At 35.8% G+C, this 18971-nt stretch overlaps 1 protein-coding gene across 1 annotated transcript in view; it reads right to left on the reverse strand.

Moving 5' to 3' along the window:
* LOC136032051 (carboxypeptidase M-like) overlaps positions 1–17264 on the reverse strand; it is a 103662-nt gene extending 86398 nt beyond the window's left edge. The window contains exons 1-3 of the transcript XR_010618631.1: positions 17186–17264; positions 8556–8828; positions 2785–2962 (exon numbers count right to left, since the gene is read on the reverse strand). The gene's annotated coding sequence lies outside the window, so the exon portion shown is untranslated. The remainder of the gene's footprint in view (positions 1–2784; positions 2963–8555; positions 8829–17185) is intronic.
* Between the last annotated feature and the right edge of the window lie 1707 nt (positions 17265–18971).

Here is an 18971-nt window from a genome sequence, read left to right on the forward strand (position 1 = left end):
TTATCATTGAAAAAGGCGGAATGCTTGATCCTGGGTGTGTCCGAAAAGACTAAGGGTTAAGCTGAAAGTTAGGAATAGTTGAAAGTGATAGTGAACCAAACCAACGACAATATATGCATCCGGATTATCGAAAAGGCGTGCCTGCAATATCTTAGGAATAGCTAAGGGTATTAACTTGAAACTTTTAGGGTCTCTACATACTACTACTACTACTGGGACTAGTTGCAACTGCAAATGCTTGTGACTGCGAATCTTTGCAAACTGTGACTACTTACGACTTCAACCAAGACTACTTACAACTCTGACTACTTGTGACTTTGACTCCTTCTACTTGCAGCTACTTCCATACAATTTCGACGAGGATTTGAGCAAAATCAAAACACACTATTTGCATATTGGTTGTCAAAATGGGCGGATCAGTAGCCCCTCGGGAACGGCTGAGAGTATTAGAAACTTTTAGGACATGTTGGGGCAAATCTTGAAAAGTACTTGGAGGACAAAGGCGCCCTTCATCCTTTGTTATGCTCTCATCCCTCTCCTATTGCCTTTTTAGACACCCCCCCCTTAATACTGATGAAAATTTTGAAACAGTCACTTTGTTCAACTTAGTCAAAATACCTAACAGTAGGTGCATCCAAAAAGACATTATTAGATGTGCATATCTGCAATATCTTATGAACGGATAAGGGTTTTACCTCGAAACTTTCAAGGCTACTACTACTACTATGAATGCAGCTGTGATTACAACTATGACTACTTATGATTGTGACTACTTGTGACGGCCACTGCAACTACTCGTGACTGCGATTACAACTACTTGCGATTCCTTGAAACTTTTACTACTTGAGAAAACAACTACTTGCAACTTCAACTACTTGTGAATGCAATTGCAACTAAGGCCAATTACGATTGCAAATGTGACTGCGCCCACTTGCGACCTGGAAAATCTCATGAATGGCTAAGATTATTAAGTTGAAAATTTCAGGGAATCTTGCACTAAACCAAAATACACTAGGTACATCCAAGTTGTCAAAAGGCCACATCCCAGCGTATCTTTATTGATATCAGGAAAGGCTATGTATCCATTGTCAAAGATTGTCAAAATGGCATGTCTACAATATATCAAGAACATATAAGTGTATTAAGTTTAAGCTTTCAGAGAATCTTAAGGTGTATTTTGAACTTCCTAAAAAGATACGAAGTGCATCCCAGTTATCAAAAGGGCAAGTCTGCAACATCTCGGGAACGGCTAATGGAATTTACTTAAGACTTCAAGGAATGTGAGGAGGGTTGAACTGAATCAAAAGATACCAGAAGAAAATATTGCAACAGAAGATATATTACAGCCCGTCAAAGACAAACAAATGATACAAAAATTTCAAGTCGTATCATCGGGAGACCCCCTTCACCTGTTATTGACTTTTTCACACATATATTCTTAAAAATGTACTGCACAAAACTACGCTTTATCACAACGGTTTTAATTGAGCGTTCGAATTTTGCCAACAATTTAAATTCATTTCCAACACTAGTTCTTAAGCAGAAAAGCTTAAAAGTTTTTCAAATTTTCTTACAATTAACATTCAATAAACGTACGTCAATTAAAAACAAAGAAAAATTAGTTCTAAACAAAAATTGTTCAAAATGAAAATAGATAAGAACGTTGTAACTTAAAACGAGCAGAAGTAAAGTCGCATAATAAATTAAACTTAAAATAAAGATAATTTACTACGAATGAATGAAAGAACAGAAATCAAACTAAATATTGAGGTCAAACTTAAAACGAAAAGCAGAAATTACCACATTAGCACAAGTGACGCTGCTGCATTAAGTGAGCAACTGTAAAGTAATGACGGAAGTTTCAATTATTTATTGGAATAGTCTTATATGAGGAAGGGTAAGTCAGTAGCCAAGGAGTTGTCAAATTTCATAGCTTTAATAAGTTGTGCCGTAGCTTCCATAAGCAAATGCTCGATAAATATGTATTATTGATTTTCATGGAATATTCAGTGAAGACCCAATAAAGGGAGCTCCTCGGAGAAGCGGGACTCAGCAGCCAGAGTTCAAAGAAAGCGTTTAGGATAGTTGGCCAATCCCCGGTAATAGTTATGATGTATTAAAAAGACTAACAATTGAATTCAAGGCTGGACAAGAAATGTGGTATTTGAGTTTCTTCTAGAAAAATCAGGTAGAAATGGCAGCAAAACAATAGAAAACACTGAATTCCAAGGTTAGTATGATTTCAGATACAAAATAGTGCTCTTGAGCTCTTGACAGAAGTTGGGGGTGTTTTGGTTGGAAATAAAGTTTTGAAAGGATTCGAACTAGGGCGGGAAGAAATACACACACTCCAGGATTTTAAGGAGGAGGAGTTGTATGTACTTAAATTTTTTAATATGTATTAAATATACTGTGTGTATATTGCAGGTACTATGCTTTAAAAGCTTTTTTCGAATTTGAGTTTTCTCGTTCATTTTTCTGTCTTTTTCTTTATCTTTTTTATCTTTTTACTGTATGTTCTTGCAAGGTTTAGCAGTTTATTGCATTTTGTTACAGTTTATATATGATAATTTTGGAATTTTATAGATAGATGAAGTAAGGATTTTTTACTACAGTCTTTTACTCAGAAGAGGGGATAAACTAGACTTTCATCCATCCGACTAAGCATTAGTCATGTTCAAATAACTTGATGTTTTGCTTTCACAAGAATTTAAACAAACTTATCCAGAATATCGATTAACCAAAGCAAGTGTGAATGGAATCGAACTAACAAAAAACACTTGCCTGTCTTATATGCGCTATTGATATAAATAGAAGTCCTGACAAAAATCCGTTATACTGAAAGTGAATATGATCAACCATTAACAAACCAGGATTGGAAGCTAACAAAATAAAAGCAATCACATTTGTGGAGCTTAGCTTGGCTGTTCTGGTATCTACTGGCATGAACGATGAGCAGACTCTAAAAGTAAACAGAGGTTTGTATAAATAAATATAGTAAGTCATGGTTTTGCCAAGATGTATAGATTATTCGAGTTCCCTTCAGTAATCAGTCAGATCAAACTTCAGTCCCAGACTGCCTCTCTTGCTGCCGGCAGTACTCGGCCTGAGTCAGCTAAATATTGTCACTTGTTTGGAGGCCTCAGGGAAAAACTATAAGAGCATTTTTGATTTTTGGATATTTTTTTTCTTTCATGCTTCTATGCGATAGGTTTCTCTGGCCCAATAAGAAATGTATGTTTTTATTGTTGTTTATTAGGCATTGCACTTTGATATGGCTGAATTTTCGGCGGGTAATCAATGGTGAGAGGATCTTCGTCATTTCTTCTTATTGTTGTGTTGTTTCTCCTTCTTCTTTTTCTTCTTCTCTGCATTCCCAGCCATAAAGCCTGGATGTATTTACTTTTGCTGTTTGAATTTATTAATGAATTGCTTCTCTTGAATAGACCTATCAATTTATCTAAATATCCATGCAAATTTTAGCGTTAACGGTAGTAAACAACGAGTAAAGTGTCGTTGTTCTCCCAGTGAGCTAAGCTTGAAAGTTCAGACTTCAAGATTATACACAGGAAAAGATTCTTTTTTAAAATTAATTCCAAATATGCATTTTATTAAGATTTGAGCAACCCATGCAACATGGTCTCCATACAAATATTGAAACGCTGTGAAAAAAGGGTAAAATCCCCTCAAAACCCATCACACCTCAGTGTTTTAATCCCCAACCAAAAAGACCCAAGTAAAGTACTGTATCCTGAATCTTAAGTTTAGACGGAGGTCAAATGGAAAAAGTACACATAAAGACATATAACTTTTAAATCTACTTAAAGCCAGTATCAGATGGACCCCCTCCTCCCATCATATATGCAGACACGAACTTAGTTTTTGAGTAACGAGCGTATTATACGGCAGGAATGGGATGGACACCATCCATTGGTGTCAATAGGGGGGATTCCTCCTCTAAATTAAAAAAAAAATACAAAAAGACTAAACTTGATGAAACTTATATATTTAAAATCAGCATTAAAATTTGATTATTTTGATGTAACTATTGGTATCAAAATTTCTTTTTTAGAGTTTCGGTTACTATTGAGCCGGTTCGCTCCTTACTACAGTTCGTTATCAATAACTGTTTGAAGGGTGGTTTTATATACTTCGGAGGGGACTCAAAGGATTGGTAATCTGAATTTCTAGTCCCCTTTTTAAGAGTCAAAGTGATGAGCAGGCATCCCCCCTAAAAAAAGCAAAAGATAACCCCTATGCTTTTATAACTTTAAGAAATTGAAAATTAATTAAAATTTTAAGAAACACATCAGCATAAGGATATTAAACTTACAATGCGCATTCAGTTGAATTTTTTGGTAAAGTGCAAATTATATTCTGGTTTTTAGAAAGCATAGGTGTTTTGAACCCTACTCATGTTAATTTCTGCTCGTTTTGTTTTGAATCGATTATTTACTGTAATTTCTGTTCGTATTGTGTTTCATTTATTCATTGATGCTGATTTGTGGTAGTTGTATGCTCGGTAGATTATCCGATTCTTCTTTTTGTTCATTTTCGGTTTAATACAGTTCTTTACTTTTTTGAAAAAAATATTTTGTGGAAAAAGTTCTTTTAATTAATCTCATAATAGAGCAAGGACGTGCCACGGCAAGGTGACATAGCTAGAAATGTAAGCATAGGCACATAGACCTCCTCTGCAGTCTAGAAAATTGTATGCAAACGAATACTTTTGGTCGTAAAAATATATTGTTTTTGTTTTTTTATTTAAAAACTATAGTGATAAATAACCTTAAACAACTAGAAATAAACTTGTATAATAACTCAAACTTTAATCGAACAGGAAGTAGATTTACATTGCTAGGGCAATGTGAAGCCTTTGGGAAATACTTTGATTTTGTTTTTTCACCGCCCATTAAATTCCGCAGTTTATTTAACACCTCTGAACTTTTAAAAGGATATTTTCCGAGAAGAATCTGTGATAAAAATAATGAAGATAGGTTTCTTAAAGAGGTCCTCAGATACGCTGTTTTCCTTAAAATCAACTCTATCTTTCATATTCTGACAACCAATCAATGTTCCTACTTATAAAATCAACTATTTACGTAAGCTAATAACAGGAAAACTACGTAATTGCGCTGAACAATTATTTTAAATCGTTGCATAGCCACTGGCATGACTGCAAATTTCTCTACCCTAAAATGCAGTGAAGCAAATAAAAGGTTGACAAATGAATCCAGCTCTAACAAGGCGCAACATGCCTACCTTTCTATCTGAATTTTGTCAGCGAAAGGTGCGGGGGAGGATGTCGAATATGTCATGAGTCACCTTCATATCTGTTCCCATATATTTTTATAACGGAACAGTCAACAGGCCCAAATTTTGCCGCCAATTATATTGGTTGAAAATCCGTGTATGACCCCAGTTCAAGCATGGTGCAACAAGCCGACAATACAGTTGGTGGGAGGAGCAGGGGGATATTGGAAGGGCCAGGACATTGTTCAGCATCCAAAACGATTGGTTCTTTATTCATGCTAGGGGCAGATTTGAATCCCCCACTGGTCCCCTAATCACACAGGGTGAAAATCCATGCATAATTTTAGTTCAAACTAGGTTCCACATGCCTATCTTTTTGCCAATAACTTGGTAGTGGGAGGGCACGAAAGTGGAGAAAGGGATAATAATTCACAATTTCCTTAATTATAAGGATTGAAAAGATTTAAGTGATTCTGATTCAAAAAGGCGCAACATGTTTACTTTTCTATGAAACAGTAGGGGTTTGAGGGATGATAAGGATTTTTAAAAAAGCCATTGGTCTACATTGTGTTTCTAGCTTTTTTTCAATGAATCGAGACTCAGCCCTTTTCGCACCGAATCAAGAGTTAGCTTGTTTTTGCGTGGCCTCATTATCCAATTATTTTTTTCTCGGCATGGGCCAAAGCAATGGAGTTGTCAGCCCCATAAATTTTTTTAAATTATGTACATAATAAAAGAATATTTGTAAAAAAAAGGTGATGTAATATACAGTAATCAGCTCTTCATTGAATGTTAATAGGATATAAGAGAAACTACATCTCTCCAAATTCAAATATAGACTTTCTTGGCGTTGGCGAGCTTTCTAGTGTCATTACTAAGAAACGAGCAAAGGATAAATTACAATATCACTAGTAATAAGTGAATGGTTAAATTCAAGGAAGCACATGTGGTATACATTCCTCTAATGTAATCCCAGGTGAAAAAAAGAAACTTCCGTACCAGTGAGAAAACGCCATTCTTTTCGTGCATACCAAGTTCTTCTATATTTTAGTCTAACTTTATTTTAAAACCAGTGCCAGCTTGGTAGTCTGAATGAACTAAGCTTTCAACTCGAGAGCAGAAACAAGGATCAAAGAAACGAAAAATTAGCCAAAGAACTTTAGATGGTCTCTGAAATAGAATTTAACTCCATGTCAGCTAACACGCACAGCAGACTCGGGATCAATGACAAACAAAACCGACTTTTTTTTCCGCCCCATGCAAGAATTATACACAGCAAATCAAAAACATAACGTTGTGTTCACCAATCTGGCTAAGACTCACACTTTCGCAGAATTTATAACCTTCCTACTTTCGTGCAATAAACTGAAATCAGAAGTATAGGAAAAAAGAAAAGAAAAAACACTCCAGAACAAACGTAATACTCCCAAAACACAAATAAACGCACACAAAAAAGAAAAAAACCGAAGTTTTGCTCCTATGAAACAGTTACTATGAAGAAATGAAGGAAACCTAAAACAAAAATAAGCTAAAATGGAAAATCAAAACAAACTTAAAAATTCCTCTTGGCCTAGGGATTTAAGTTTTAAACCGTTCAAAAGAAAAACAATTAAACCTTGTTGAGCCCCAATTTCAGGTGATAAAAAGACAGTTTTTCACTCCCCATCTTTGGGACTGAACCATTGTTGTTTTTTATTTTTTTTTATTTTTTTTTTTTGCATTGGGTCTCTTGGCCCTAAGACATGCGAATATACTTCTCAAGCCAATCGGAAAAACATGTTTGATCCATTTTCGAGGAATCCATGCCTCTAACCTCAATCTTTTTTTTGGGCATTAGGATTCCCTTGTCTCAAGAATTTACGAGTGCAAATGCCAGGCCTTTAAAAAAAAGTAAAACAAAGTTAGAATCGAGCTCATTTTCACAGGCCCATACCTATGTCCTCACTCTAAAAATTGCCTTTTCTATAAGGGTTCTCTTGACTCTACAGGAACTTTGACCCAGGAGCTTAATCATGAATGCTTCCAGCTGTTCGAAGAAAGTACGATTTTTTAGCCGCATGTTTGGGCGAATCAAAAGTATTTTTTCTATTCTTTGCGCGTTGGATATCCCTTGGCCTAATGACTTAAGGGTATAACTTTCAAGCCTATTGGGAAAAAAATTGTCTCTTTCGAGGCACATTTTGAATGGGCTTGTGCCCCAGCCAAACATTTATCTCTACAATTGGGTCTCTCTGGCCCCAGAACTTTCAAATGTGAGTATTAAAGTGATTAGAGACAATAGCTTGTTCAACCTATTTTCGGGCCCCTAAACACCCACCATCTCCAATCTGAAAAATTGTGACGTCCTCCTGGTCCAAGGACGATCTCTAAAATCGAGTTGTCAAAAACCAATCGGATAGTCAGGACCTAAACATGTCCGCCTTGTTTTCAATATAAAGCCTTTCGTGAACAATTAGACTTGGTGCATCATTTAAGGCTTATTTCCTGGGGCTGTTTGGATCATGTCACCCCTGAAGGCATATTAAATGGGGCTTTCGCTTATTTTGAGCAAAATGACAATCTAGAAATTCTGATTTGACACCATGAGGGGGAGGCATTAAGAAGCCAGAGGCGAAAAAGGGTCCGAAAGAGGGGCTGGATGCCTTCCAATCACTGCCGACATACAAAGCAAAAGCATTCTGACCTCTCAGAATTGGAATTGGAACAATTGTCATGCTTCCAAGCAATCCTTAGTCTAGATAAGAGACAACAGAATCATATTTATAACACATTCTTATAAAATTGAAATAAACGAGATTTGCTTTGTAAAACCTCTCTGGTGGTTAACTTATTCAGGTAATAGGAATCCAAGTCCCATTCAATGATATGGAAATGTGCTGTAGTGAGAATTATTTAGTTGGACAAACATTTAACCGGAGACCTTATAAAAATTGAGAGTTCAAGCATAGTTCAACCATCAAACAGAATTCAATTGTGGAGAAAGTATGTAGACCTGAAGAATATTTTTATATATTCAACAACAGCATGGAAAGCCAATAGTACCTACCCTAACAGAGGATAGGGGAAAGCATACTCCCTTCCTAAGGCTTCTGAGATCAGTCTAAAGTTCCCTCATAATACAAAAAAAAAAAACTCTTGTCAGTTTCAAACTCATGACAACACCCCCAACTCTCCTCCAGTCCAGAGAACTGTCGCTGTAGGCTTGTATTTGTGGTATTAATACACTAATATGACAACTTCGAAAACACCTATTAGCATAGCCGTTAGATTTCCACTTAAAAGAATATAAATGGTATACTCACAGATAAGCACCATAGTAGTACACAAAATCCAAAAGAATCACCGATGATCTCTGAAAAATTATGGCGGCTTCAGATTTGTAGTCGATGTTATTTAGTTTCACCATTTCTGGATCAATAACCACAGCCAGCTGGGAAAGAATGTATTCTAGCCAAGCAAAAAAGGGAGGGTAGTCAAGAGTCCATACTGAAGTATTGTCATAATACCATTTTTCTAATGGAAGGCTTTTTGTAATAGCAAGCCAATTTCTATGCACTTGAAAATCGGTTGAAAAACTGAAATGAAAAAGCATATATTGAAAAAAAAAGGCCGAAGAAAACAGTTGAGTTCTTCACTTCAATAAAAAAATATATAAGATAATAAGCATCATATATATAGAGTAATTTATGAAGTATTAAAAAATTAGTTTCAAAGAATTTATTTTATTATCGCGGTTGAGTTAATTTTCTAATAAATTATGCTTCTATATTTCTGTAAATAAAAGATAATCTAATCAAATTCTAATTTTATGCATATAAAGTGCCCTTTCATTTCATGCCGTTTAAGGACTTGAGAAACATTTCACCTCGGGTTTTTTCAGGATCCTTTTGGGAATGGTCTTAAATGATAAGAAGACTATCCTAAACAAAACATTTTGAATATGTATTCAATACTCGATGTCTGACCTTACTAAGCCTTAGACCTTAGTTCCTTCTGAGGCACTAATAGTGCAGAGTGCGTCGATAAAACCTCTATAGTAGTCCCGAAGCCGTGCCACGGCGGTAGCAACCTCCCAATTCAGTATTAATGAGGTCTTAGCCGTCCTTAGATCTCCGTCATAAGTTAACTGTAACGATTTTTTTAGATGGTCTCATCTTCTTCAGCCATCTGTTGTCCAACCATAAGTCGTCTGATGAAGGTGACTTTGTTGCATAAAAAGGATTTGTCCCGAATATGTTCACCTTTTCTTCCTTAGAAATGCAGCAACAACAGCCTGACCTACTCCATAATAGATTTCAGAATTGCAGACTCTTTGTTGCCAGGTTTTATTTAGAATTCTTCCCAGGCATATAGTTACAATTGAGAGATTCTTCTTTTCGAGTTCCTGGCTCATTTTCCAGTACTCACTAGCATAAAAAAGCATGGAGAGTACATCGCTATTAAAGAGACATAACCTCAATCATAGCAAGTATTTATTACTCTTCCAAACAGGCTTCATTCTATTAAAAAGGCTTTAACTTATTGAAGGTTCACATTGGCGGACCCCAGGCATGATATTGAAAAACCTGGTTGCCCTATACTTGGTCTTAATGCAACACTTAGTCTCTTCGTACAAAGCTATAATCTTGCTCACAAGTTTTATGGCAGTCCATAATTCTTGAGGACTCTCTACAAGCACTCTTGAATAACTTAGTCAAAAGCCTTTCCGAATCCCCTACAAAAAAAACAGCATATTATCTTAGACCTTAGGTATTCGTTGCCGAGACCAAACGCCATCTTCGTTTCCAAACAAAGTCTGTGACCATAGCCTGCTTGAGATCAGGCAGACTGTCTGGTTTGTGATGTGATATCTCAAGTCGATTTTCAGGATCCTCCTGAAAATCGAGTTCTGTCTAGACACAATAGAGAATAGTCGGTAAAATGAGCTTATTCGGAATAGACAGTACACTAATACTCCTCCAATTGCCACGGTTTTTCACATATCCAGTTTTTTGGAGCACACATTCTTCAGAACCATACCTGACCGCTTTTATCACCGTGGCTCCCAATATTCTAATCTTGCTTTGTAGATTTATCTTCCTATTCTTCCAAACTTTTTTCAACTGTGAAAAAAGTTTTTGAACACCTTGATCCTTGGCTACTCTACTTTTAACATCTTCACTTTACCCACCATCTTTACTAATAATACTACCTAGGTAAGTGAAGCTGTACAATTGACCGATTTTTCATTGCCCAACATCACCTTTTGATCTTCACTTATTCCTAGCTTTAGTGACTTGGTGTTCTTGACATTAATTTTGAAACCTATTCAAGCATCCTAAACTTACAAAACCTCTAAAAGAACATTCGTTTTACTCACATTTTCATCTAGGATGCTTAAATCATCAGCAAAATCTAAGTCCAGGAATTGTTTTACTTGCCCATTTGATTCCATGTTCTCTCATTGCCTTTGCTTTACTCCTTAAGACTAAGTCCATCAAAACAATCCTTACAAATGGGGATAGAATGCAACCCTGCTTAACTCCTGATTTAGTACAAACCAGTTACTAGCCTCATTTCCTACATTAACTGCAGCAGTATTATTCTTGTACATAGCACTAATCATTTTAGTACATTTGTCTGGTATCACAAGCATCCAATAAAAATTTTGAGATAACCATTTTATTCAAAACAGTTCAAAGATCATATACCTTCAGAGAATACTTTAAGAGGAAGATATTGACAAAAAGGTAATATATGCACTGCTACTTTAGTATTACTACTAAACTACTCCAACTATTACTTCAATTGCAACAACTTGTAAGGTTTAGAGTTTTCAGGTGAAAAGGGGGTCAAAAGTAAGCTGGGCAATTTGTTTATTGTGTTCATGTACACAAATAGTATATGTTATTGAGAAAAAGGTATGCATGTTTGACTGCTACTTTCCCAAAATACAAAGGGCATTAAGGTGAACCTTTCAGGGAATACTGAGGGGAGTATTAGACTAAAAAAAATGTGTGATGTGTAAACAGGTTGTCAAAAGGGCATAACTCAGGAACGACTGAGTATATTACGAAAGTAATATACTGAGTATATTTCTATATGTAATTAGTTTATTAGGTATAAATTTTGTTTATTTTTATTCATGTCTTTTAGTTTTACTGCTGATGATGAACACTGTATATGTGTTCGAAATATCCAGTTAAATAATTTTATATCTATTCACTGTCAATAAAAAGGTATCGTCCCTATTTTGAACTGTTTTACTTTCGTCATGGAAAGGCAGTGTGGTCTTCGAAGTTATCTAAGACTGAGTATATTAATTTGAAACTTTTAAGAAATGATAAAGGAGATAATCAATTGACCAAAAAGGCAATATTTGTATGCTAATACTACTACAGCTACCACTGCTACCTCAACTACTACTACTGATACCACTACTATCACTAAAACTACTTCTATAGCAAGTACTACTAAGGCTGAGGATATTAAAATAAACATCTGAGGAAATATTAAGGGGAAAGTTTAAACTAAATTCAAACATAGTATGCACATGCATATTGTCAAATACGCCAATCAAACTGACACTTATAAACTACAACACGGCTATACGCTAAAGAGATCCGTTTCTGCAGATGACTTTTGAAAGGTGATGCGTTTCAAGCTTAATCCGACCAATAGGGATCCCCAAATAAACTATGTGTTCGACAAGCCAAACAGTAGCACTACCTAGCCTAAAATCCACAGGAGACCCTTGCTTAGCATTAAACAACATCACTTCTGACTTCTCCTCATTAAACTGAAGGCCTATTTTTCCATATTCTACTTGAAATTGAATAAAATTTTCCTCTAAACCGTGAAGGAGGCAGCTCAGATTAAGTACATTGTCTGCATAGCTTATTAGCAATAGATCAATCCCTCTCAGAATGTATGTCAGATTTGACTTAGATTGCAGTTTGAAGATGCTGTTGTTAAATGCAGTAGGTGATGTTAATGCACCATTTTTTGTTTGTTTTTGTTTTTCTGTTTAGTTGAGAAATGCTAAGGAAAGAGAAACAGGAATTTACACACCATAAGTATCTTAAAAAAAAACAACTGTATTCAATTTTTGTTGAAAAGACTTCCATATGAAGTTCTATACAGTAGCGGGCGCCAAATAAAAAAGAAAGAAAAAAAAATGTAGGCAAAAAATCATCAAAATTAAGCCAAGACATATGGTACCAAAAAGTTTAAGAAGGTTTTTTCATTAGAAAGAATAGTTGGCTTTGGCATCCACCAAGTTCTTTAAGTTTTCATGGATAAAGGATTGTCAAATTCTACGATTTAGTTTTTCTTATCTTTCACGTGTAAAACTACTACAAATCACCATTAATAAAGAAATAAAACCAAAACGTACAGAAATCATAATACATAGCCTAATCAAACTCAAAACGAGCAAAAAATTAACTGGAGTAGGGCCGAAAATCCCCATGCCTTCTCAAAACCAGAACATAACTTGCACCCAGTAACAAATTCTATCTGTAAGTAATGGACAAATTATAAAGTTAAAAAGGCACTTAAACTCCTACAGTGGGGTTTTCTGATTATTTTGTAGTTAGGGAGGGAGGGAGACACTTAAAAGGGTGCATTTTAATGCAGGAATATCCCAGCTCTCATTGAGCCATCATATAAATACAGAATTACTTCTAAGGAAGAGATGAGGGGAGGTAGAAATTTATATATAATCTCGAGGGTTGTAATCAGGATTTTATTTTGAAAGGGTGGGGGTATTTTCTTTTTTTTTTGGGGGGGGGGGAGAGGAGTACAAAAGAAAATTTAGAAAATGCATCAAAAATGTGAAATTTATATCTACTCCCTTATGAATTCTGAGAATATTTCTAGTCTATGATGTTATTATGAAAGTATAGAATAACATTAAACCCCAAAATGAGCAGAATTTATTCTATATAGGAGGGAGATTGTCCCTTCCCTATCTACAACTCCACCTCATAGTAAAAGAAACTTTGAAGTGTGCTCATTAGATCAGAAATTGAGAGTTCTAATCATTTTTCAAGTCAAAAGTGATTGGAGACCAGGCAACCAAGTGGGGTGGTCCTTTATTAGAGGAGAGGGGTATTTTCTGTGTGGGGGCATTTTCTGAGGGATGGTTTTCTGCAGGGGTATTTTCAGGGGGGGTTAAACACTGGCAACCATCAAAAGGACATATAAACAATGGCATAGCAAGGGCTGATTATATTAAGTTGAGAACTAATACTACTGCTCTGACTACTATTACAACCATACCTAAGGGTATGAAGGCAAAATTTCAGAGAATTTTTAGGGGGAAGTTAAACTGAATCACAACACCATTTGTATGCAGGTTGCCGAAAGCACAGGATGGCTGGCCCCCAACCCCCCATTGCACTTCCTGGCTGAAGGGCCAAGAAATGGAGATCAGCACCACCAGTACGGACTGTAAGGTCTAATGCCATATCCTTTACCTTTTTTTGTGCAGGTTGTCAAAAGGCCATATAACCAATATCTTAGGAACAGCTTTGTGTGTGAAATTAAAACTTATAAAGCTTGTTGTGGGGGATGTTGAACTAACCAAAAGACAATATTCACATCATAGTACTACTACTTCTACTCCTGCAACTACTAATACTATTATTATTACTGCTGCTAAAGCTAAGACTACTGCTATTAATTCTATTGCTACTACTACTACTTCTACTACTATAAATACTGGTGCTACTACTACTGCTACTAAAGTAAAGGGTATTAAGGCAAAATTTTGGGCAATATTGAAACTGTATTGAACTAAATCAGAACACACTATGCTTGCATAGGCTGTCAAGAGGACATATCAGCAATAATTCTAGAATGGTTGTTGGTATTAAGTTGAAATTTTCATTGCATGTTGAAGGGTATGTTAAAAAAAAAAGGTGCTATGTGCATACTGCTACAAATGCTACTACAACCATTGCCACTACACATGCTAAGGGTACTAAGGTAAAGCTTAAAAAGTCAAAAAAGCTTAAAGTCAAAAAATATTTACATAGATGTTAAACTAAATCAAACAAACTATGAAGTTGTCAATAGGGAGACAAAGCAATATCAGAATAACAGCTTACATTATTAAGTTAGACCTTTCAGGGTAAGTTATGGTGGAATTTGAACTAATCAGAAGACACTATAAGCATATTTTTTATACCACTTCTATGGTTACTGTAGTTTATGACACTGAGGGCATTGGGTTGAAGCTTTTAGGCTGTAGTTTCACTTAACCAACAAATCATATGCATACAGTTATTAAAAGGGCATATAAGCAATATCATAGGCAGCACTGCTCAATCATAGCAAGTAATATCATTAATGTTTTAAAGGAGCTAATTTAATTAGAAATTAAAAGTTCTAGTGCCCTTTTCAAGAGTCAAAAGTGATTGGACGACAATCAGCACTCCTCTTTAGCCTATAGTTTTCCAACTACTTTCAATTAAAATTTTAAGACAGCCATTTTGTTCAGCATAGCTGAACAGTCTAGTAACTATATTTTTAGGTTTGTGGGTAGGTCAACCCCCTACAGTTATGAAACTTCCTCATTATGCTTAAAAACAAAGCATCGTTTCAAAATTAAATCAAAATCCCTGTGTGTATGCTGGTTGCCAATAAGATATCCCAGCAATATCCCAAGAACAACTGAGAGCATTAAGTTCAAACTTTTGGGACTACTTCTGCTCTTAAAATTTAACAAAATCAAAAACATTGTAAGTATATTCCCATGCTCAATCCTATCACCTTTCTTATACAAGGCTTTAATTAGGGTTTTTCTAAAATTGCTAGGCACTTCCCTTTTTTCAAAAATCATATTCATAACTTTCAACAGCTTATTTCTAGACTCATAGCCCTCATATTTAAGAAACTCATTAACCACACTACCAGCACCTGGAGCCTTTTCATTTTCTAATCTTGTTAGTACTCTCACTAATTCTTCCTCACAAAATAAGTCTTCCTTCACCTCCAAGGTATAATATGCTTTTTCATTCTCTTCTATATCTTTTCATGTAAATCTATCCCTGTTTAGCATATTCTCAAAATGTTCTGCCCATCTCTCTTTAACTATTTCCTTATCAATAATTATCGTTTCTTCAACTAGGACAAGATCAGTTTGACTACTCCTTCTCAATTTATTAACATGCCAGTTCACTACATTACTATTATACTGTCTGGCTGCATCTTCTAGATGTTTGTCAATTTTTTCACAAATATTGAATAGCAAAGGAAAAAAAAGTTAGTTTTGTTCAATTGACCTTATGCATGCTAGTAAAATAAAAGTAGTACAGTACCATTAGATTACTTATTTTATAGTATTTCCAAATATCATGGTTGCTTTTATAACAATGCACCCACCCACCCCAATGATGGCCCCTAATATAGAACTAATAATAAATTTCTCTTTCATTTTGCATCTTGTGAAACATTTTTTATAAACAGTGGCCATATTGTTCTTTTTTTTTAAATTTTACCATGTCCTTTTAATTTTATATACCAAGCTCTTTATCTATCTACAAATTATACATAGAGACCATATTGTTGCTTATTTTTAGGTAGTATCCCATTCATAAAAAAACCTTTGACTTTTTCTTAGCTAGATATACTACAGAAGGAACCCTAGGGCATTGGGCAGCAAATTTGTTCATACATGATATCATACCCTAGAGATTCAACTTTTCAAAAGACATGTGTGTTACATTATCTTGTCAAAAAAACCTAAGTGAATTGAATCTTCTCACATATCAAGATGTACTTTCTGTCAAATATTATGTTCTATTTCAATGTCAGGATTCTAATACTTAGTGTACCATTCTTGAATAAGCTTTAGATTGCAATTCTCCCTTACTTCACAGACTTTTCTAAATGTGGTTATAAATTTTGAATTCTAATAAGCTATGGTTTATTCTTCACTAGGTTACACCTTAGGAGGCAACCATGATCTGGTCTTTTTTTTGTAACCAGCTTTTTTTGTATTCCTAACCAATTAAAAAAAATCCACCAATAAGTTTGGATATAACTGTTGGATAAAAACATTACTTGAAATGATTTGAAAACATAGATAATGATGGAAGGAAGCATGATAATCTGAATAAAAGAAAAACTGCATAAGTCCTAGTTTACAGGTGCTCATAAAAAGCAAACACTTTAAAATTCTGAAAACAATTTAAAAAATTCTAAAATAAATATTTACATTTTTCCTAAAAGTATGTCAATTTACCTCAACCCCCTCCCATAATACATAAACATTATATACTTTCAATTTGCCATGAAAGTTCAATACATTCATGGCAAAAAAGCAACATTGATGACATCAATAAAAAGACAAAATACATGGTGAGTAAATGATTTGAGGTATATATTAGCACATAAGGGGCAGGGGGAGAGTAAATTGAAGCACTTTTAGAAATGATGTAAGTAGATTAGAATTTTTGAAGTCGTTTCCAGAATTTTAAAGTGTTTTTTGGAGAAAAAGTACCTGTAAACCAAGACTGCTGAATATTACAGGCTAAAGTAGGCTAAGACAATCCTAGGCCTAGTTTTAATGTTTTCTTTAGTCTTTCATGTATCCTAGGCCTGCAGTTGGAATCAGCAGGGGGATGCATTTAGCCTACAGAAAAGCTATAGTGATATTTGGAAAGCCCATAAAGAAAGAATCTTATGACAACCTACTGCTAGTATTTAATTAACATATTTCCTTTAGGTATGTTTAGCCAAAAAAATTTCAAAAGAAATCTATAATTCAATTCCCTATTCAAAACTATTTCCGAATAGAATAAATGCTAGCCTACTGACACAAAACAGTTTTATCCCATCCCTTGTCAGTAGTCTATTTTTTTATTAGCAAGTAAAAGTTGTTCAAAAATCTATTGTATTGTATCAAATTATAAAGGTTATAGATATAACTTTGAATATGACATACTACGCAGGAATAAAAAGATATTTTAAACAAGAAATAGAGCCGATAATTAGTAGGTAAATCTTCATGCTGAAAGTTTGAAATTTTGTGCTTTTAAAGGGCCATCTATTTTTTTAAATACCCCTAAAGCTATAAACTTCTGATTTAGCATTTTACGGACAAACGTGAGAGCAATTCAACTGCTGAAATTGCGAAAAAACTTTTCTAGACGTTTGCATAGGAAAGCTAGGATTTCCATTGATCTAGTTTACTTCCTGTCATACACAAAATGAAAATGTGGCTTGTCATTTGGCGGTTTACGTGTAACAGAATAATCCCTACCTGAGTTCCTCCTGTACCGCCAGAGGCAACCAGGCATCCAGAAAGAGCCGTCAATTATCCCTTGTATGTGCTGCTGCCCAGACGTCTTCCCATGGGAGTTGGACTGTCGAATTGAGAAAGTTGAAATCCCACTGGTATGCACGACGAAGTGTATTTTTTGGCTTTCCTCTTCTTCGGGTCCCTCTGGTTGCCATTCGAGTACCGTTCTGGGTAATCTATCTTCCGCCATACGGATAACGTGTCCCAAATAGTGCCATCTTCGATGGTGTCCGACATCTGTTATCGGGGCTGAGGCGTGATAGAGCGAACTGTCTGGTTAGTTATGTGGTCCCTCCAGTTAATGTTCAGTACCCTGCGAAGAAAGTTGTTCTTGAAAGCGAGAATCCTCTTTTCTTGCTGTTGGTTCAGTTTCCAGCATTGACAGCTATAGAGGAGGGCAGAGAGGACGTTACTCTTGAACAGCCTCAATTTCAGTTTCCGGGAGTACTTTTTCGACGCCGAACTGACTTTAGACTGTACCTCTTCTCGCTTGATCCAGTTCGCTCGACTGTATATCCGAGGTATCTGAATTCCATTACCTGTTCTACTGAATTGTCCTTACACTTTATGCCAAGTGGTGAGTCGCTCGTTGCCATGCTTTTTGTCTTGTTCAAACTAATCTTCAGTCCCAAAAAACTTGCTTTCTCGCGTATGACATCGAGGAGCTCCTGGAGCCTTTCTTTGTTTGCCTCAATCAGGGTGATGTCGTCGGCAAAATCGAGATGTTTCTTTGTTTTGTTAATTAAAAGAGGGCCTTTCCGAAGCCAATAGCGGGGGGTTAGGGGGGCGGAAGCCCCCCAGAACAAAAAACCTGTAAAAAAGAGTCTTTAAAAGCGGGGGTTTGGGGGGCGGCAGCCCCCCAACTGCCTCTCCTAATTCCTGTACGTTTTAAGGTTCGACTTTGGGACGCAGCCTCTTTAACTCTTTAAGAAAACGAAGTTCTTTTCATATTATTGTAAACATAAGACTGGCAGGATGGATACCAGAGTATATACTACTACTAATAACTCACTGCAGCACCAAGCCGCCTGAGGCCAACACAGCTACGCACGCTCCTCCTCCAACCTAATCTATTTAAAGCCTCCCTCTTTACACCCTCCCAGGAAATTCCCATTTCCTTTAAATCCTTATTTATGACATCCTCCCAACCCAGACAAGGACGACCTGCTTTCCGTGTAGCCCCAGACGGTTGGCCAAAAAGGACAATCTTCGGTAATCTGTCATCCTTCATCCGTAGAACGTGGCCTAGCCATCTCAACCTTTCTTTCATTATAGCCCCAGAAAGCGGGATTGAACCACACTTTTCGTACAACCTACTGTTTGAAATACGGTCAGTCAGCTGGGTACCCAGAACAATCCGTAGGCAATTTCTCTGGAAAACATCTAGTAAATTTTCATCTGCTTTTCGGAGTGTCCATGCTTCAGAGCC

This window comes from Artemia franciscana, chromosome 10 (genome assembly GCF_032884065.1).
Source record: "Artemia franciscana chromosome 10, ASM3288406v1, whole genome shotgun sequence".
Taxonomy (NCBI): Eukaryota; Metazoa; Arthropoda; class Branchiopoda; order Anostraca; family Artemiidae; genus Artemia; species Artemia franciscana.